Source organism: Canis lupus, chromosome 15, assembly GCF_003254725.2.
Source record: "Canis lupus dingo isolate Sandy chromosome 15, ASM325472v2, whole genome shotgun sequence".
NCBI classification, from domain to species: domain Eukaryota; kingdom Metazoa; phylum Chordata; class Mammalia; order Carnivora; family Canidae; genus Canis; species Canis lupus.
This window is the reverse complement of record NC_064257.1, coordinates 30087244-30108784: the sequence shown is the minus strand read 5'-3', so window position 1 is coordinate 30108784 and position 21541 is coordinate 30087244. Positions and strand designations below refer to the sequence as shown.

General features: G+C 40.2%; 1 long non-coding RNA gene across 3 annotated transcripts in view; it reads left to right on the top strand.

The window, feature by feature from the left end:
* LOC112654729 (uncharacterized) overlaps positions 1-21541 on the top strand; it is a 134994-nt gene that overhangs the window by 32054 nt on the left and 81399 nt on the right. For 2 of the 3 annotated variants that reach the window (XR_004805327.2, XR_003133303.3), the window contains exons 2-3: positions 16006-16046; positions 17821-17868. This is a non-coding gene — a long non-coding RNA (uncharacterized LOC112654729). Of the gene's footprint in view, positions 1-13240; positions 13454-16005; positions 16047-17820; positions 17869-21541 lie in introns of those variants that run through there. The other variant, XR_007402162.1, reaches the window with a different exon arrangement.

The following is a 21541-nucleotide window of genomic DNA, read 5'->3' as shown; positions in this document are numbered from 1 at the left end:
ACGAGAACCGGAATCTATGCTAGAGAGGCAGAGAAGGGAAGAGAGCAGGGTTTTGGACAAGCTGGCATGACCTCAGAGTTCTCGGCGGAGCTCTGGTCTGTAAATGACCCACGGCAGTGTCTGATGATCTTGTTTGTCACTGTCTCTTTTGTGTTACTTCTCAGGCTTTCTGTACATCTTCTCAAACATGAAGCTGTTTTCTCCTCTGGTCTCACACAACTGGCTTATATTTAATCCACAGCCCTCACTGCCAGCCACTACCTAATTATCTTCCAAGTATGCCTTCCCAGGTTCAAAGGAGTCTCTGCACAAAAACTGGTACGTTTCCAACTTAATGGCAATATCATGTAATATCAACCAGACACTGTTCATCAGCACTTGAGCAATCAAGCCTTTAGTGAGTTCCTTGATGCGCAGGGTATGGGTCTAGGCACTATTCCTAAAAGTTAGGTTTTTTATAAAAAGCACTCATAATGATTCAGAGATTTCTTTTTCTTTGATATAAAAAGAGCCAAGTGAAATCTCTGGGCTTTGTTGAAAATGATAGAACTTGGAACTTTTCAGATAGACAGTGAATGTGGGTGTTAAAAGGGTTTTCAATGGTATTCAGTTCTCAAATTTATCTTGCCATTATTCTGAGTTATTATTTTTGTCTTTAAAAAGTAGAATATTTGGAATGGGGGGAACACCTCTTTTATCTTTCAGAGTGTTTTCAGTTTCTGAGCGTAGAGATAATGGAGATAAAAGAATAAGGTGATGCTTTCAGTCAATCAAGGCACGAGGACTTTATGATGCTGAAGCAGCTAAATATACTTGCCCTCATGGTGTGCAGGGGTGACATTCAGCCCAGCAAGCATGTGGAATATTTTCATATTCAAATCCAGCTGTACAAACTACCATTGCAACAAGCAGTTCACTCTTATACTTCCCGCCCCCCACCCTCACCCCCACCCCCACCCCCGGCCTTAATCACCAGCCCACATTAATTTGTGCAGTGATTAAGAGCAAGCCTTCTGCCTGGGTTTATATCCCAACCCTGCTACTCACTATGAGCATATCTCACAGGGTTGCTATGAGGACTAAATGAATCAACATGCATAAAAGCTGCATAATGTAAGCATTGTATACATGTTAGCTAATAGTAATCATTAAAATAAAAATAAAGCGAAATGAACTCATTACTCAGCTCTGTAATTATTCCTTTGTCTTTGAAATAGTGGGACTGGTATTTTTTGAGACAAAAGTCATAGCATCGTGCCTATGTTACATTCCATTTAATCCTCACAGTGAAGCCATCCATGAGTTGGTGTCATTATTGTTGCTCTTATTTTATAGTTGGGGTCAAGTGGTTTGCCCAGGATCACACAGGTGGGAAGTGATAGAGCAGACTTTGAAACTGGGCAGGGGAAGTTCAGAACTTGTAGCTAGTTGACCTGGAGTCGCTCTGCTTGACTGGTTTTGTATAACTGTTCCTGATCGTGAAGGTAGTTGCCAATATCTAGTTAATCATGCTACAAGCTTTCTCTATAGAAGTCTCTGGACAGCCTGAGGACCCAGGCCAACAACTCCCACAGTGAGATATTCATATACTTCCCCAGGACTGAGATTACTTTGATTGGCTTTGGCTGGAATCACATTCCAAAGATCTACACTAATTTCACCTTTATCTAGAGATTCCCATAAATACGCATTGTTCTTCCATCATACTCTAAAACGTTCACAAAAAGTCGACAGGAAGATTCCATTATTCTCATTTTATAGATGAAACTCTGAGGCTCAGAAAAACTAAGCAACTTTCCCAAAGTCTTTTTTTTTATATAAATTGATTTTTTCTTGGTGTTCAATTTGCCAACATATAGAATAACACCCAGTGCTCATCCGGTCAAGTGCCCCCCTCAGTGCCCGCCAACCAGTCACCCCCACCCCCCACCCACCTCCCCTTCCACCACCCCTAGTTTGTTTCCCAGAGTTAGGAGTCTTCATGTTCTGACTCCCTTTCTGATATTTCCCACTCATTTTTTCTCCTTTCCCCTTTATTCCCTTTCACTACTTTTTATATTCCACAAATGAATGAGACCATATAATGTTTGTCCTTCTCCTGATTGGACTTACTTCACTCAGCATAATACCCTCCAGGTCCATCCACGTCGAAGCAAATGGTGAATATTTGTCATTTCTAATGGCTGAGGAATATTCCATTGTATACATAGACCACAGCTTCTTTATCCATTCATCTTTCGATGGACACCGAGGCTCCTTCCAGTGTGGCTATTGTGGACATTGCTGCTAGAAACATCGGGGTGCAGGTGTCCCGGCGTTTCATTGCATCTGCATCTTTGGGGTAAATTCCCAGCAGTGCAATTGTTGGGTCGTACTTTCCCAAAGTCTTATACTTAGTGTGTGTCAGAGATCTCTTGGTGTTTGTAGTGCTCTTTCCATTCGAGGTATGAGTGAATTTGAATCAAGAGGCCTGCTTTCCCTACCACACGTCATCTGGAGAGTCTGGATTGCTTTCAGTTCATAGCACTTGATTACAAAGATGAACTTGGAATCGATAATCCCCTGAGTTACTGAAAAAGGGAATGGCCACGCTTAGCTTTTATTTCACTGTGTATTTTCGACAGTGGGGAAGTTGGTTTACCAGGAGAGCTCTGACTAGATCTCTGTGAAATTTACGTGAAGACTGTGGATGACTTTTGAGCCCATGTTCTTGGACTGTGTTTCCCACCTCTTTGCAGGGTGATGAAACTGGGCAGCTGCTTCCTGGGGGTAAGGTGAAGAGGTGGGTAATCTGCAGCCCCTTCCAACCCCTGGAGGAAAGTTCTACAGTAGGACCAAAAGACCCCTCAGCCTTCTGCTTCACCGAGGGCTTCTCAATGTTCTGTTTGCACATTCTTTTCCTGCTTGGTAATTAGCACCAGCTGTCTCAACTTAAAAGGAAGGAATCCCTTTGAAATCCTCCCTATCCTCCGTGAAATGTGCTACTGAAACGTGCTAATTAGTAACTGGACTTAGGACAACACAGACATGTGTTTCCTGTGAGTGCTCTAGAAGGAAGAGGAGGACGGATAGGAACATCTGTTGAGTTGCATATGTGTGTATGCTTTCCTAACTTTCAAAATGACATTTTTAATGGCAATCTATCTGCCCAAACGTGCTCACTAGCCAGTAGCTCAAGCCCAGCCCCCACCACGCATTGACTTCTCTCCCAGCTCAAGCTCAAGAGTGTTCCTGAGTGCAAGGAGCAGAGCCACTGGGGTAGTTCCCCTTGGTCTCAGCAAATTGACTTTAGGTCAGCATCCCCCCACTTTTCACCATAGTGGCAGGAATCACAGGGCCCCAGGGAAAGAAAAATGACTCCTCTTCCTTTGGGGACCACTGGCCCAGAAGAGTCAACAGTCCAGTGGATCTGTAACGGTGAGCACGCCCTGGGATGTGGGGAGGGAGCATAGACACAGAATGTAGTGTTGTGTCAAACACACTTAGCTGAAAAATGGAGGAGCCACTGGCTTGCCAGTTCAAACCACGATTGTGTGAAAATCTGTGTCTTCACAGATACTTCAGGGCAGCATTCCAGGGTTTCAGACTGACTTGTTGGTCTGCGGGCAAGAGCTATGTACTGACGACACGGAAGGAAAGTCAGCTGATTTGATGGGTGCGCTTAGGGACTTCTTGGCAGGATGAAGGGAGTGCACAGGGGGCTTGCAAAAGTGTGGGCAGCCTCTTCCCCCTCCAAGATCATTCTTTCGGAGCAGTTGCTGGCATCACAGCTGTGTCTCTTGGTGCCCCAAAGGCGGCTGCTGCAATAAGTGGCACCCCAGTTGTTCTCATATTCTCACTTCACCGGCTCACAGTTTCAAGTCCAAGTGTTTGATAGGTTGAGCTGAGGTCACATCACTACCCCCAGGGCTGTAAGTGCAGTGAGGACGGTAATCACAAGATCGGCCCTGTTGGTGGGAAATTCAGTTGGAGTTCGTGATTTTTTTTCTCCAAATCACAGACAGTAGTGGAAGGATAATTCCCCATGAGGAAGCCAGGTTATTCCTCGCAATAAAATCTGATAAATATCCACTGTAGAGACCTACAGAAACAGTGGATTCTGTTTGTCCAGCGTCTGTGGTTTATGGTTACATGCAGTCATGCATGATCGATGCTATGACAGACCTGCCCTGTAGATAGATCTGAACACCGGGCCCAGCTGATCCTGCTCAGGAAATAATCAGTAACTGAGAGTCTTCTGCTGTACCCGGGACAGCTCCAAGGCTTGGAGACAAGCAAGCCGGATTCCAAGGACTCTGTGTGTCTCTTGTCTATGTTGGATCTTTGACTGCCTACCTAGCACTGACCCATTTTCTTGTCCCATTCCCAGATGTCGTGTCCTTGATGTCTGTGGGCTCATGGGCTTCAGCTTGGCCACCTGGCTTCCCTGGGTCTGTGATTTCAGGCCTGTCCAGCTGAGGAGGCCAGATAAGGATACGGGGTTGCTATTTTTTCTCCCAGATGTTTGCTCTTCTGACTGCACCAGGCTTTGTCATTTGGACTCCTACATCTATAACAGGTAACACCATTCTTTTTCTTTCCTGCTTCTGGAGAGGGACAAAGGCAAGAAGAGAGAATAGAAAAATCATCATGTACTTCTTTAGGGGACATAGCAGACTGCCACACGTGATGAGAGGGCTCCAAACCCACAGCTGGCTTACTCCCCACCTCAAAATCCTTAATGGTCTCTGGTGCCTTCAGCATTAAGATCAATTGCGAGGCAGGCAAGTGCTTTCCTGAACCCTTTGCTTTGTAATCTAGGCTCAGGCTTTGCCAAGCTACTTTTAGCTTCCTAAGCAAGCTGTGTTTTCTCACGTCTTCATCCCTCACACAGAATGGATCTGCCTCTAACATTTGTAGGACCCAGGGCTTGGGTACAAACAGAGGATGAAGGCTGTATTTCTGAATTCTTAAAATGTATAGACTAAGATAACACCATGTTATTTAAAATATATTCTATCCTCTATTTTTTAAAAAGTTTATCTATTTATTTTTGTAATTCCTACACCCAATGTGGGGCTCAGATTCATGACTTTGAGATCAAGAGTCACATGCTCTTCTGATTGAGCCAGTCAGGGATCCCTCTATCCTCTACCTTTGACAAAAATACCTTCGTAACTACCTGGAAAGTTAGAGGTTTTTTTAGAATCTCAGACCCTTCAGCATTCTACATCAGAATAGTGCAGCACAGGAAGTGTTCCTAGCACACAATGCCCCCCCCCCCCCGCCCCCGTCTTCTCTTTTACCCCTTGATCTGTCCTGCACCATGGGTTTTGCAGGTGGGTGTGTGGACACCCCAGACTGCACATCCAGGTGTGCCCACACTACCTACAAATGGACATTCCCTACCAGTAAGCACATGAGCAGGTTGGCCCACCCCTGAAAGTTTGGAAGAAGCCATACAAGTTCTGCTGGGGAGCCTGGAGCTACTGGGGCAGGGACTTCTGGGGTCCTAGTTTCTAGAGCATGGTCTGAACTGGAAGGAGTGGGAAAGGGCTCTGAATGGGCATGACCTCTTGGCATTACAGACTCCATCCCCACGTGGAGGGGCACAGCTAGAGAGCACCAGAGCATAGGCCCTATTTTTGGGTCTAAGGGTGGTACTGGCCACATATATTCCCCATCCTCTTAGGATGCTCATCCTGAATCTGATTGACTCATATTCATCTCTCAGGGATCATCTCATATTCCACCTCCTTCCTCCAAGCACTCCTCTCAATCTTCCCAGGGTGGGTTGCATGTTTCTCCTCAACTTGCTATAACACTTACTATGTGACTATATGATTTAGCCTCTTGGCACCTCAGCTTACTGCAGACTGTCATGAGGATGAAAGAGTTAATACATGCAGAACGTTAGAACAGTGCTTGATGAGAAATAAATGTGAACTATCGGGATCCCTGGGTGGCGCAGCGGTTTAGCGCCTGCCTTTGGCCCAGGGCGCGATCCTGGAGACCCGGGATCGAATCCCACATCGGGCTCCCGGTGCATGGAGCCTGCTTCTCCCTCTGCCTGTGTCTCTGCCTCTCTCGCTCTCTCTGTGTGACTATCATAAATAAATAAAAATTAAAAAAAAATGTGAACTATGATAACCATTATTATTATATAATCACATAGCATGCTGTGCTTCTTCCCTACAAATACCTCATGCTGTTTTGTCGTTGTGTGTTCTCTCATGCCTTTCTTCTCAGCAGATAACATGCTTCTGGAAAACAAGGAATTAATCTTATTTAATGTTGTATTCCTAACACAAAACCCAATATATGTAACATAGTCGGTGCTCTATAAATGTGTATGGAAGGGATGAGCTGTCTCAAGGGGAGTTGGAATTTACCTCTGGAAATGTTCATGCTGCGGCCTGCGACTCTCTATAAGAAAAACCACTGGGAGGCTGAACTCACTTGCTCAGATCCTTCTGACCCTAGGCTCTCAGAAGGTCAGATGAAAATGGTAGAACTGAGTCAGGACTATGTCACAGGGTGGCATAGGAAAGAAATATTCAAGTTCCAGGCCTACCCGGGAATTAAATACACGTGTACATGATACTAACCCTATGTCCTGGTAAAGATTTACAACCCGAACATTCCATTTTGTAATACTATATATGTCTTCATATGAGTCAAAGAATCTGCGAAGCATTCTCCCAAGGGCTTTAAGATCACATGTTTCTCAGCATCCATGATCTAGGGAGTATGTCCCTGTTTTTTTTTTAATTGGACCTGTTTATTCTGATGACTTGCAGATAAGCAGAGCTGAGGAAATATGGCCAGGAGACCGTCTTTAATGATATTTGTTTAATTACAAACTGCTCCATGGAAACTGCTGTGTAGAGTCTTCCCCACTACTTACCACCATTCAAATAGTTGCAAAGTAATTTCCAATCCAGTCCCAAGATTAGAATTGAATGGGCCTGGTTGCTGGTTGGTCAGGAAACTGTTCTGTTTGTCATTCATTCATTCATTCATTCATTCGGGGTTGTCCTGAACTGTGATTGGATGTAGGAAACATGCTTTGCACAGAGTCCCAAAAACAAGAAATGAAGGAAAACAGAAAATCCTCCTAAGTGAATTCACCGTTTCCTTCTTTTAATGTTCTGATTACTCTTTTGGCCATTGCATATAATGAAAGTAGAATTTTTCAGTGCCTAAGGCACTGCAAACAGGATTTTTCAAAATTAATTAAAATAAAGACTGAGCATTTAAGACTTTCATTAAGTAATTTTAGCAAAATAATGATTTTTATTGTGACAAACACCTATATATGTTAGTAATGTGCCAGGCACCAATATTTTATTTCTCACAATGATCCCTATGAGGTAGGATCTACTATTTTCCTTATTTTACAAATGAGAAAACTGAGGCATAGAGAGTTAGGGATTTAGACCAAGGTAATATAATAACAGGCAAGGTCGAGATCCAAACCTAGTCCATCTGTGGACTAGAGTCTGGTCACTTCACAACTATTCTCTAAAAGTTGATATAAAGAACATGTAAATAAGTATTTTAAGTATTTTTCAGCTAGAGAGGCCCTGTTGAGCTAGATATCAAGAGAAGGAAATCTAAAGGAAATAACATTAATATAAGCATAGTGGTACCTATTTTCAGTTTAATACATATTTAAATTTTTATTTCTGGGCAGCTTAATCTTGCTTTGATGGTACGCTGATTATATAAGGCTGATTGTGGCATAGGTTAGTGAGTTCTCGCTAATAGCAACACACCTCAGTATCTTGAGCATCTGACATTTGGGCTTTTTAAGATTGGGACTGACCTCCCTAAATGAGGATTTTTCTGAATGAAATGTAATTGATTGAAGCTGAATGAAGTGCAGGGTGAGATATGCTGCATGCCCCGAACCCTTGGGAGTCTGACACAGACGACTGTTTCCATGGCAACAGGTCAAGGCATTAACTGTTGCAGGGCTGACATGATGGCAAGATTTGGGTTCTGGGTTTATGTTACATTCTTCCCTTTCTCATATTCTCAACTTCCTGGATATATTTCCTCTTGCATCTGGTCCTATCACAAGCTAATGATAACCAGTTGTTACAGGAGGAAGAAACAAGATCAGCATCCGGCCAACCTTTCTAGAACCTGATAAAAGGAAAAAATGTTGCTCCCATTAATTCACTTGACCTTTTCAAATGGTGGCTCACAAAGGTTTTGAGAGGCTTCTTCTGTTATAGAGTATGACTATCCTCATGCCTGGCTTGAGGGTTGGTGACTAGATGGAAAAATTAAAATAAAAATAAAAAAGAATGATAACGTCTACTCTCCCTCATTTGCACCTTTTGCTTAGGTCTGTGCTGATTTAAAAAAGATGGAGGGAGAATATAGTAGGAGGACAGAGAGAGAAAAGGAAAAGCAAAGAATGAGGGGCTGCCTGTATTAGGATGATTGTGGTGGGATGGCTCAGATACTGAGCCAACTTTCCATATTTCTCCAGGTCCATGAAATCCATATGTTCAGTCAGTTGCCTTTTTTTTTTTTTTTAAGAAAAAATGTCTCAGTGATACTTTAGGAAGAGAGGGTATGTCCAATCGAAAATAGAATAGGTATAGATATTACTGCTTGGGTTGGTCTAGCTATTAAAAGAAATTACAATTATCATAGAAAACACATATACAGAGTTAATTTGTGCCAGGTATTATTCTAAGGTCTCTCCTTATATTCACTCATATAATCCCAACATGAACCCTATGGGATAAAACTATGATATTTACAGCCATTTTATAGTTGAAGCATAGAGATATAAAATAATATTGCCAGAGCTTCAAAACTATTACCTGTTGAGACAGTTTTCAAACCAAATAGTCTGATATCAGAGCTATGGCGTTAACCCTATTCTCTACAGAATCCTAAAAACTGATTTAGTTTAGTGTGATACCTAAACATTTCTGAATCATTGACCTTTATCCTCATTTATTAGATTTGACAGCATCATGTAGCTCTTCCGCTCTAAGTCAAAATACACGGCATTTTTGTTTATGTTTGTGTGTGTGAGTACATGTAAGTTAAAGAAAATTAAAATCATTTTTTAACAGAATTGTGCAATCTTTTCAGAGATAATTAGATGCAACTTAGAATGCCACAAGTAGTTGAATCACTTGCAGGATACTTGTATTCACAATTTGTTAATTTTTAGTTGAAAGGAAAAACAACTGGACACTCTGCTCTTTAAAACAATTCTGGAAAAAAAAATAAAACAATTCTGGAATTCTTCTGGAAAGTTCCCTATAACTTTTCTTCAGTGCCTCTATTCCAAATCTGATATGTGAAAGTGAGATAGGTCTAAATATTTATTGATGCCTTTATATTTTTTTCAGTCATTCAGGTTTGTCCTAAGGCAATATATTTAGGACAATGATCATTTATATTTTGGTTTGTGTTTGGTTCATTGTTCAGCAAAGTAACACTATTTCTTCCAACTTGAAGTCATGTTTGGATTCCAATTCCTGCTTAATTTTTGCTTAATTCCTGGTAGGTGAGATCATATATAACTATTTGGCATGATTTAAGTCACAGCATAACCAAACCTTCATCAAAGAAAGAGTTTTACCAATATAGTAAACTGAATATTATTATAACAGTCTCATACTTTTATTCACAGGACCAATAGTCGTTATTAGATTTCCATTTAACATATGACATTAAATTAAGTTACTACCATAGCTTACATTTTTGGGGTGAGGGCAATTAGAGTAATTACTTGAATCAGCTTTTAAAACTGTGTACCTACAGAGGTGCCTAATAAACTTTTAGGTTTTTAATAGGGTTCAGAAATAATTTAGCATTTTATGAAGATTTTCACTACTGAAAACTGTGAGGAGTCTGGCACCCAACTGTTGAATGATTGATAGTGTTTCTGTACCCTCTAGTGGTCTGATGCAGAACTAAAGTGGTCAAACCACGAATGTCCAAGGAAAATTGGCTGGCGATTCTGAGGTCTGGACAGCAGCACTTGCATCTACCTGGCCGTGAATTATAAAAAAGCAACGGAAAGAATCCATCAGAGGCCAGGTCTCTAGAGGGGGATGGATAGTGCAAGCTTGGGTTCTGATCTTTAAGCTGTTTAATAGACATGACAGATGGAGGAGTGGTGGCGGCTTTAAAAAAAGAAAAGTTTCCCCTTTTAAATTCTTAACTTCTGGAATGTTGGAGTTTGTAGTTATCTTGAAACAAACATTCTCTATCAGAGTTTTTCATCAGTGACTTGTTGACACTTTGAATTCGATAAATCTTGTTGTAGGGGCCCCCTCTCTGCACTATAAGATGTTTAGCAGCATCCCTGGCTTCTAACTTACTAGACACCAGTAGCATCCCCAGTTATCATAACCAAAAACATCTCCAGCATTGCCAAATGTCCTCTGGGGGGAATAATTTCCTCTGACTAAGAATCATCTTAACAATTCCTATTAGGTAAATTAAAACAGCTTTCCAATCAAAATAAATATTTCATTGAATATGACTTTAGTAGGAGACAGGCCACACACCTGTATTATTTAATTTCATCTTTATAAGAATCCTCAGAAATAAGTCCTGTTATTCTCTCCATTTCACAGAAGAGGAAACGAAGACTCAGAGATTTGAGTGACTTTCATGACATCACATAGGCAAGTGGTAGAGCCAGCATTAAAATCCTGGTAGCGTGGCTCTGGAAACTACATTTGAAAATGCTTTGCTACAAAAGTATAACTCCTTATTAAGCCCCCCAAGTGGAGTGCAAAATGGAATAATCCACAGATGGATTATTTTGGAAAATTAATGGAAAATGAATTTATGATAATTTTTTGACCTGACAAAACAGAAGGGAAAGATGGTATGCTGACATTGTCAGGAAGATTTATTTGTGCTTTCATTCATCAAGTGCCCTCTCTCTCTACAGATGCACAGAGGTATATAATGAAGCCCCTGCCTTCTCGAAGCCCCTGCCTTCTGACACTTACTTACATTGTTGCAAGCAATAGGCAAATGAACAAAAGCATGTCTAATATCTCATAGAGTGATGTGCTGTAAAGAAAATAAAACATGCTGCAGGTTATAGAGAGGGTCTCAGGTGGGGTAGAGTGCTGCTATTTTCTGTAGGGTGATTGGCTAGGGTCTCCCTGATAAGGTGACATCTGAGCAGACAATAAAGGAACAGGAGAGTAAGCCAAGTGGAGATGTGGTGGGAAAGTGCTCCAGGTAGAACCGCAAGTGCAAAGGCCCTGAGGCAGGAATATATTTGAAGTGGTGACAAGCTTGCTAGCATAGTAAGAAAAAAGCAAAGAGTCAGTGGAACTAGAGCTCAGTGTGTGAGGCGGAGATGAGAGAGAGAGAGAGAGAGAGAGAGAGAGAGAGAGAGAGAGAGATGGTGGTAGGGGAGGGAGCGGGCCCCAGATGCCCTAAGGTCTAAAAGGCCCTTCTAAAACGAATTCTTGGCTTTTACTTTGAAGTGAAAATTTATTGAAAAGAGAAGTGCCATGATCTAACTTAATTTTTCAAAGAACTATGCCAATCTTCTTTCCCTGTTTTGAGAAGTAGTTTCTCAAATTGGTTAAGGCCGCAAGTTCTGCAATAAGACTGACCTCATTCTAAAGGACCTCTGTCTCTAAGAACTCACTCCCTGTGAGCTTTGGGGCAAATAATTTGACTTATCTGAGTCTCTGGGTTCTTAGGGGCAAATAATTTAATTTATCTGAGTCTCTGGGTTCTTAGGGGCAAATAACTTAACTTACCTGAGTCTCTGGGTTCTTATCTGTAGAAAAGAGGCAGTAATATCCTGGTTAATTGAATCTAAGTGTGATGAGACATAAGATGCACCAGAACTTTATGTCCCACTAAGAAAATACAAAACAGCACTGCGAATCATGCATGAGTCAGTCAAACTAGGCTTTCCAAGTTTGGAAATGTCTTCAAGATATTCTTGGGAATTTGGTCATTTGTTCTGGCTTTATTCGCATTCCTTGACGTGTAATATTTCACATATATTTCAGTGACGAAACAAAGCGCAACTTCATCTATTTGTTGGTAGTTTAATTTCTTAGGGTTCTATAAAGCACTCGATTGCTGCTTTAAAAAAACATGGAATCAGGGTCTTTCCTTACTGTGATGCATGTATATTTGCTTTACTAATAGCAAATAGAATCGACTTCTTTGCTTGGTTTTCATGCCATTCTGCTTGCATAATAATCTTTAAATACCAGGTCATAGCATTAAAGATTTTTACACGGCAATTAAACCACATGAAGTGCCAATGATGTGCATCGGTCAGGGGATGTGATAGTAACGTAAGTTTACACGTTCACGGACAGTGATAGAATTATAGCGTGTCTGTCCTTGGGTTCATAGTGATTGTAAGATGACATCAATCCTGTAAGAAAATGTTTTATGTGTGTCTGTATGAGAGAGAGAGCGAGAGCACTGTCTATCTGGTATTATATTACATACATGCATGTGTGTGTATTAAATTTAAATATATGAAATCTGTGTATATATTCAATTTAGAATTGATGGAATAGGTAGTAGTGTCTGCCCCCTAGAGTCCAATTGGCACAGGAAGTTCCTGACACATAGTAAGCAAGCCCTCAGTAACTGTTAGTTATCCTTCTCATTTCTATGAAGAGTTTATTTTACATGCCTTCAACTCTTTCTATAGGATTCCTTACATTAATTTCATTTCCTCTGTTTTTCCCAAACTCAAATCTTCCAATTCTAATTACTCAGATGGCTCTTCCTGCTTCTGCACTTTCTACTCCCAGAAGGATATAAAATTATGAGTCTCTAACTCCCTAAACATTCCTTTTCCCAAGTCATTAATCAACGGCTCATAGTAGAAAAAAAAAAAAATTGCCCCAGGTCTCTGGAGACCTGTTGTAAGGCGTAATAGATTCTTTTTTATTTCCTATCCTCTGGGTAGCTTTTAATTCAGGATAGATATTTGTCTTGCAAGTTTTTTTTTTTTATTCCTTTCATGATTTAAAAAAACTGAAGAAACATTATCACTTTATCTTATCTCTTCCCTGTTTATTATTCAGTCTGCTCTAATAAAATGTTGATTGGCCAAAGCTTCTCAGACAGTCATGGGTTAACTGATAGGCTGTCCCACAAACTCGGTATCCTGGTTAATGGTTATAGTCATAATGCCGTATGCGATCATTTTTAAAAAGGCTGAACGTAACAACACTGCTGATTATTACTTACCCCCATGCCTTTTTATAGCTTCCTGGAATGATGTATGTCTTGACCACCTGTCTCATCAAATTAAAACAAGAATGAAAATAGATGGGGTCAGAGGCCAACACACCAGCAGAAGAAGCAAGCGGAAACTCATCTCAGAGATCATTTTGCTCTTTGCCCTCTATTTGTAAACTGGGAATGGCCTGGGTGTTCAGCTAGGCTGGAATCTCAGGCAAAGCAAAGATGTTGTATCTATCAGGTGATTAACCAAATCTGAAATCTTTAAATTGCTTCTAGGTCTTTCAGAGCAGGTGGTCTGTTCAGAGCTATAGGCTTGTGTAAACGTCAGAGAGGGGAAATGTCTATTTGTGAAAGCAGGTGGGCAGCTTAGAAGTCCTTTATTCTTTAGTTGACCCCACTTACTTAATTTTGGTAGAGTACTAAAGCCAATTATTGGGTCCTTTTAAAATTACTGACTGTAATTTAAAGCAATATATCTAAACTATCTATCTAAACACATTCTTGGGACACCTGGGTGGCTCAGTCAGTTAAGTGGCTGATGTTGGCTCAGGTCATAATCCTGGGGTCCTGGGATTGAGCCCCACATCGGGCTCTCTGCTCAGTGGGGAGTCTGTTTCTCCCTCTGCTCAACCCCTCCCCTGCTTGTGTGTGTGCATGTGCTCTAATAAACAAATAAAATCTTTAAAAAATATATATTATTGGGCAGCCCGGGTGGCTCAGTCTAGTGCCACCTTAGGCCCAGGGCCTGATCCTGGGATCCTAGGATTGAGTCCCATGTCAGGCTCCCTGCATGGAGCCTGCTTCGCCCTCTGCCTGTATCTCTGCCTCTCTCTCTGTCTAAATAAATAAATAATATCTTTAAAAATATATATATATATTCTTGGTCATTAAAAGTGGTCTAAGCAATTTAATTTCACTTGCATTGGCACCTGGATTAGAATTTGTAAAGTGTTTAGTGTCCAGGTACTTGCTCCAGTCACTTCAACCCTAATTGATTTCTCCGCAGTTGCAAAACATCCTGACATGCTGGCCCCTCCAATGCTTCTTTCCGCTCCCAGCTGTCTCTGTTGGACACATTTTAGTTAGCATATTAATATTTCTTTGTTTTATTCTTTAAATTCATATGAAAATGAACCCTGAGGGATTTTAACAGTTAACTCCTATTGGGAATGTCTAGAGTTCTGCTTTCCTTTAATTTTTTTTTTTTCTTTTTTTAAGATTTAAAAACCTAAACACCTGTGGGCTCTAATAGGCCTCCCTCTTTGGTGTGTTTCAGGTAATGAAAATGGCTCTGAGGAGAGAGAAATCATTCTTTATGATTTGTGGCTGCTCATTGATCTCATCCAGTAAGGGCCTGACTTCAGAGGAGAAACAGTCTAGACAGGAAGAGGGAAGTGACAGCTATCAGGAAACAACAGGCAGAGCAGAGCTCCCTGTGGTTCTGTGGATTTAACCTCTAGACAACCACATACTATGGGTCTTGGCATTTAAAAAAGATTAGTAAAGCTGAGGGAGCTAAATAAATATTAATGGTCACATGCAAACAAGCTGTTCCTGCTAAGAGGCTGTTATAAGCCAAGATTTTCTCTAAAAGGAAAGAAGTTTGTATTAGGGATTCCTATTGGTCTTATGCAGACTTACTATCTGTCAAATGAAATTAGAATCGGATTGGAAGAGACTTAAGCTTTTTTGAGAATCTAGCCTACTCACCTATTCAGATAGGTGCTATAACACACTGCTACAGAAACATCTTCAGTTTTATTTGAGGAGAATATTTTGGAAAATACTCTGTTGATGGAGACTGTGAGAGGATCTGATTTTGTTTGGCCAACCTAAACAAATCTACCAAATATAATTTTGTCTACCTACTGTTTGTCTAGTATTTGAATATGATAACATTATTAAGAGTGTGGTAAATTGCATAATTGGTCCCAATTCTTCATCTTGTCCCTATTATACCCTTTGTTGGATGACTTTGAAGTTCCTCCTACTGAAAGAGTAGAGAGACATCGAGTGACCGATTGGTCCTAGTTAACCTAGGCCTTTCCTGGTGCTAGCATTAAAATTTCTGTCTTCAGAAGCTCCTTCATCTCAGGAAACCTGGGATTATTGGTCACCCTTAGCTAAGTATATTTTTATATCCTTTTACATTGGGGTTGGTCATGTGACTTGCTTGGCCAATAGAATGAAGGAGAAATGACAGTGTGTCTATTTTGAGCGTAAGGCATTAAGACATTACATATTTGCGCTGTCTGTACCTCTGCCATCACTATGAGAAGGACACACCCTGATTATCCCTTTGGTCCAAGGAGGATGAGGGGTGTGTGGGGGAGACCAAACTCAGTAGAGCAGCCTAGCCAAGCCTGGTTTACATCAGCCTATCCACAGCAAAGCTATAGTTGCATGACTGATAATAAATTGTTATTTTAAATCACTGATATTTGTCATGCTTTATAACACAGCAATGGTTGACCTACACAATTCAGTGTTATTCGTATCAGGCAATGGGCTAAAGTTTTACATAGGGAATCCCTGGGTGGTTCAGTGGTTTAGCGCCTGCCTTGGGCCCAGGGCATGATCCTGGAGTCCTGGGATCGAGTCCCACATCGGGCTCCCCCCATGGAGCCTGCTTCTCCTTCTGCCTGTGTCTCTGCCTCTCTCTCTCTGTCTCTCATGAATGAATGAATGAATGAATGAATGAATGAATAAATAAATAAATAAATATAAAAGTTTTACATAGATCAGCTCCTGCTACCATGCCATGAAGTAACACTTGTTATTCTTTTACAGTTGGGAAACTGATACATAGAAAGATGGAGCAAGTGCCCAAGGTAAACAGTAGAGCTATTTCAAATCTGTTTCCAACATAATCCAATACGCTGAAGTTTTAAAAAGTTATCTACTAATACAAGCTGACTGTGAAAGATTTAAGCAAGTCAGAAATATAAACAAGGAAAACTAAAATGCCATCCTCTTCTCTCCCCCACTCCCTGACTTTCTCATTTCTCTAATTCTTCCTCTCTGAGGTTATCACTATTACTCTTTAGGCATGAATCCCTCTGGATGATTTTCTGTGCATTTTTCAAACATGTTTATTAAAATTCCATGTAAAGAGATTACCTATTGTTCTGTAGTGTCTTCCCCTTGGATAACTTGGACATCCTTTTACAGCAATCCATACAGAGGCACTTTCTGCTCTTCTAACAGCTGCACATCACTCCATATGATGGTGGTATCAGAATTTGAGTTTTCTTTTAATGATAAACATTTCAATTGATTCTAATTTTTCACTATTCGAAACAATTATTCCATGAACTTTCTTGTCATTTATCATTGTGCACATATGTATTCATATAGAAAGATTCCTAGAAATTAATTTTGTTCACAGCCAATTACATATTAGTGTTAATAATTTTGTTGTTTAATTGAAATACTGTGCGCAAAATAAAAAAAATGTAAAAAAATAAAAATAAAAATAAATTAAAAAATGTAGACCAGTACTTGTGCACCAGTAGCAAGTATTCCTCGGATACTGAGTTCTCTTTCCTGATCCTCCTTCCCTTGTTGGAAACATTTTATAAGGCATTTGTGGCAGCCTGTAAAATGCATTAGCTGTACCTGTTTGTCATCAGATGAAGTGGGTTGTGTTGCTACCAGCTGTTGAATTTGTTGATCTTCTACTTCACATAGCATGGAGGATTCTTTGGAAGTTTTACCCACTGTCTTAAAAGACTCCATAAACTGCAGGTGTTTGTTGCTTAAGCAACAAGTCGGTGATGAATTTCTTTCATGGACACATTTGTCCAATTACAGAATGAAATCATGGTACACACTTGGGGTACACAGTCACTTTCAGGCAGGCTCAGTCACTAGATTGCTTTAAACTGTATAGACTTTGCCATTTAGACTGTTAATAAAGGGTCTCATCTGAAAAGACTCAAAAGTCTCTGTTTCATATAGGTTCCTCTGGCTGGAAGGAAAAACTAGAGGCAGATAGAAGGAGTTTAAAAAGAGCAGGAGAGAAAGGGATGGGGAGGGATGGTATTAACATGTATTACATGCCTGCCATGGGTCAGGAATTCTTTCTTTGATTCAGAGCTATTGAGAGTCATTCATGTGCCGGACATAATGCCAAGCATTGGGTAGACAGAAATAAAAAAGGCAGTCCCTACCCTCACATAGCCTATGGTACACAGGGGAGACACCTATAAAAGGCAACAATCGCTATTAGAGAACACTCAAAGCAACAGGAGCACATAGAAAGGGTGCTAATGCTTCTAGAGATTCTGGGTAGATGTTCTAGGGTGTGTGGCTTTTGTACTGAGTGGGGGTCGGGAGGTCCTGAGCTCCCTTCCTATTTAGACTGGAGTCCATGACTACCATGTTTCATGCATGAACCCAAGCAAAGTAGTTGACAACTAGTTGGGGCTCATCAAATGCTACTCTTAGTTATCTGCTGAGCCACTCTACCAAGTGGAGATCATCAGCAGGTGCTTGAAACTGAACAGTGGAAGAATCAGGGCTGGTTTTACAAAGAAAGCACTGCCATCTTAGGTAATGATGACAGCAACAGCATGGCATTTGCTCTATCGTATTCTGTCCTAGGAGCTTGGTGAATATTGAATTATTTAATCTCCACAACAAGACTACAAGGTAAGTTACAGTTTTTCTTTTTTTTAAATAATTTCTTTTTGAAGAAAAATTATAACTATGTCTATCTCTATATATATCTCACACATACAGAAAAGGGCGTAAGTCCTAAGTGTACATTTCAATGAATTTTCATCAATTAAACATACTTGTGCAATTTTAACTCAGATAAAGAAGTAGAACATTGGTAGCATCCCAGAGGCAGCCCTACCTCATTATTATCTCCTCCCCCCACAAAGCTAATCACTCTCTAGACTTGTTATCATAAAGTAGGTCTGCCTATTCTTCAACTTTATATAAATGAAATCATATACTCTTTATATAAATGAATCTGATACTCTTTTTGCATCTGGCTTCTGTGGCTCAACATTTTATATTTGTGAGATTTCTCTACAGTGTTGCATGGAGCAGTAATTTATTCATTTTCATTGCCGTTACTATTCCATTGTAGGATTACCCTGAAATTTGTTTACACACCTCTTAATTTAAAAAAAATAATAATAAAAAATAAAAATAAATTGAGCTGTTTCTCATTTGAGGCTATAACGAATAGTGATGCTACTTCTGTCTAACAATATACATGTGAGATTATATACTTAGCTCATATATATATATATATATATATATATATATATATATATATATATAATATATAGTATGTTGATTTCTGTTGGTTTGCATACCTAGGGGTGAGATTGCCAAATTGTAAGATATGTTTATGTTCAGCTTTAGCAGACCCTGCCAAACCATTGTCCATAGTGATTGTGCCAGTTATCTTTGGCATGACGAGACTTCTCTCTTATCCCCTAGTCCAGCCTGCCCTTGGTTCTGTCCTGCATTGCAACAAGCCTAATATGCATATGTAGGCTTTGTAAATACAATCACCCCTTGGCCACCCCTAGGATCAAGATTTGCACATGCTCGGAATGTGATCCGCTTGAAAAATGGATGTAAGAAAGGACCATTCAGGCAGGAAATTCTGAAGTCTTGAGTGTCTGGACTGTTATCTAGGGGAGGAAGGGACACAGGTTCTAGTTGGGTATGTTCTTGGGCTCCATGGACTCCTTACTCCATAGGATGGAACTCCAAGAGTGGATCCCTCTTGACTGGGTCTGGGAACAATATTGTGAGTCCCAGAATATCCACTTCTTCATCAAGGCTTGGTATTGTTAGTCTTCTTTATTTTAGCCATTCCACTGGGTAACTGGTGGCATCTCATTGTGGGTTGAATTGATGATCAATGAGGTGGAACATTTCTTCTTTCCTTTTTTTTTTGCCATTTAGATATGCTCTCTTGTGAAGTGTGTGTTCAGCTGTTTTCCACAATTTTCTATTAGGTAGTTCATTGCTATTATTATCCCCACTTGACAATGGGGAATCTGAAGCACAGAGAGGAAAAACAATTTTTTTCCAATAATTTGAATCCAGGACATCTGACTTCATAGTCTACTCTCCTAATCCACTCAGATGGTCAGACAAGGAACCCAAATTGGAGTTTTTCATCTGTTCTGATTCACTCACATATTTCTTGGGCTTCCCTTAGATGTGCTCAAGATGTCCAAATAGAGACCACGTTAGGTGGTCCAATCACCACAAACTTGATGGCTTAAAATAGCAACATTTATTCCCTCACACTTGTAGGGCTCAGAAGTTCAAAACAGGGTTTATGAGACTGAAACTGAGGTTCTCTCCATGGAGGTTCTTGAGGGGGGGTCCCTTTCCTTATCCGTTCCATCTTGTATGTTGCTATATTGACTTGACTCATGCCCCATTGCTCTTATCTTCAGGACCAACCCTTCAAATTTCTCTCTGCTTCTTCACATCACCTTCTCCTTTGCAGTTAAATCTTATTCTGTCTCCCTTTGGACATTTGTGATTGCATAATTACAAATGGATAGTCTCTTTTCATCTCAAGATCCTTAACACAATCCTATCTAGAAAGACACTTTCTCCATACAAGATAATAGTCATAGGTTTCAGGATGAGAAAAGAGATATCTTTGGGGCCACTATGAGCCTATCCTATCCTTTCACCAGTTTAATTCAATATGTTCTTGCCTGTGAAGGTTTCGACTTGGAAATAAACTGGTTCATTGCCTAATTCACTTCTGGTTATTATCAGTCAAAACATTCAGAAAATGTCTGCTCAAAAATTTCCGTCTCTGTAGTTCCCATGAACTCCTTACTTATGTAGGATCTGTCAAAGTGCTGTAGGCAGTCACAAGGGATAGTTAGAATTTATGTTTTACCTCAGATATAAATTCTTTAGATGATTCATGGGTTTTTTTTTTTATTTTTTTTATTTTTTTATTTTTTATTTTTTATTTTTTTACTATAAAACCACCTTTCTCGGAAGCTTTCTTTTCTAGGAAACTGATATGCTTTCAGATTTTCTATTTAAAAAATACCTCCCTGTGCCACTTCTGTTATGTTCATGTAGTGAATCTTGGGCAGGAGTGACAGGAAGCTCACTTCCGTGCGAAGGCTGGCCAGCCCTGGGACACCTGTTGTGCTGGTGGCGAACATGAGATGTCTAACAGGTGCTGCCCCTTCCCTGGCTGCCAGGTGGGAGACTCAGCTGCTCCATAGACCCAGGATCTTCGTGGCTTTATCCAGAGGCCTGGAGTTTCCTCTCATCCTGCTTTTCATCTTCCGCATGATTCACATTGTGTGAGGCTTTAACTCTGGGTCCCCAGGAGAGCATTTTTATTCTGTAGCCATTCATTGTTAGTTCATTCAACATGTGTTGGTCAAGTGCCTACTGTATATGTGCCAGTTCGCTGGAAGCTAGGGACATAAGAATGAAAGAAGCATAGATCTTGCCCCCAGGGTATCAACTGTTTGGTTAAAATATGATAAGTTTGCATATTAGATTTTTTTAGCAGCTACTGACAGGAACCAAATTCACACTGATTTAAACATTAAAGGGAACATTTTGATTTGTATCATGGAAAAGTCCAGGGATAGTACTGTGTATCAGTCAGAGCCCAAACAGAGAAGAATTCAGTCAATGAAAAGTATGCACACACATGCCCACCTACACAAGCACACAGTAAATGATTTATTGCAAGAATTTGACCAAAGTGATTGTAGAGACTGGTTAGCCAGTTTCTGTAAGGCTGTTGTCTTTCTTTCTGATGCTGGCTCTTAAAGATCTCAGTTTGGAAGATGAAATGGTTTACATATTTTTTAAATAAATATATGTGGGAGATAAAGGAAAAAAAAAGTGGTAAAACAAGATTAGGTCTTGAGAGATGTGGAGGGAGTGTTTGCTGTGTTCCACTTAAGGCCTAGAAGGAGCATTAGAGATCAGTTGGTCTCAAATGCGGTTTTTCTTTTTATTTATTTATTTATTTATTTATTTATTTATTTATTTATTTAATTTTTTAAATTGGAGTTCAATTTGCCAACATATAGCATAACACCCAGTGCTCATCCCATCAAGTGCCCCCCTCAGTGCCTGTCACCCAGTCACCCCCACCCCCCTCCCACAAATGTGGTTTTTCTAATTGCTCTTTAAGTATGTCTAGCCACAACCCCTTCTCAATCAGACTTCACAGTTAAAAAAATAATCTTATTATGGAATAGATATTTATGATATTTTTTTGAGAAAACCAATTACTATTAGAGTTATCACTAAGGAAAAACAGCAAGGGCATTATCAAACAAGACAGCTT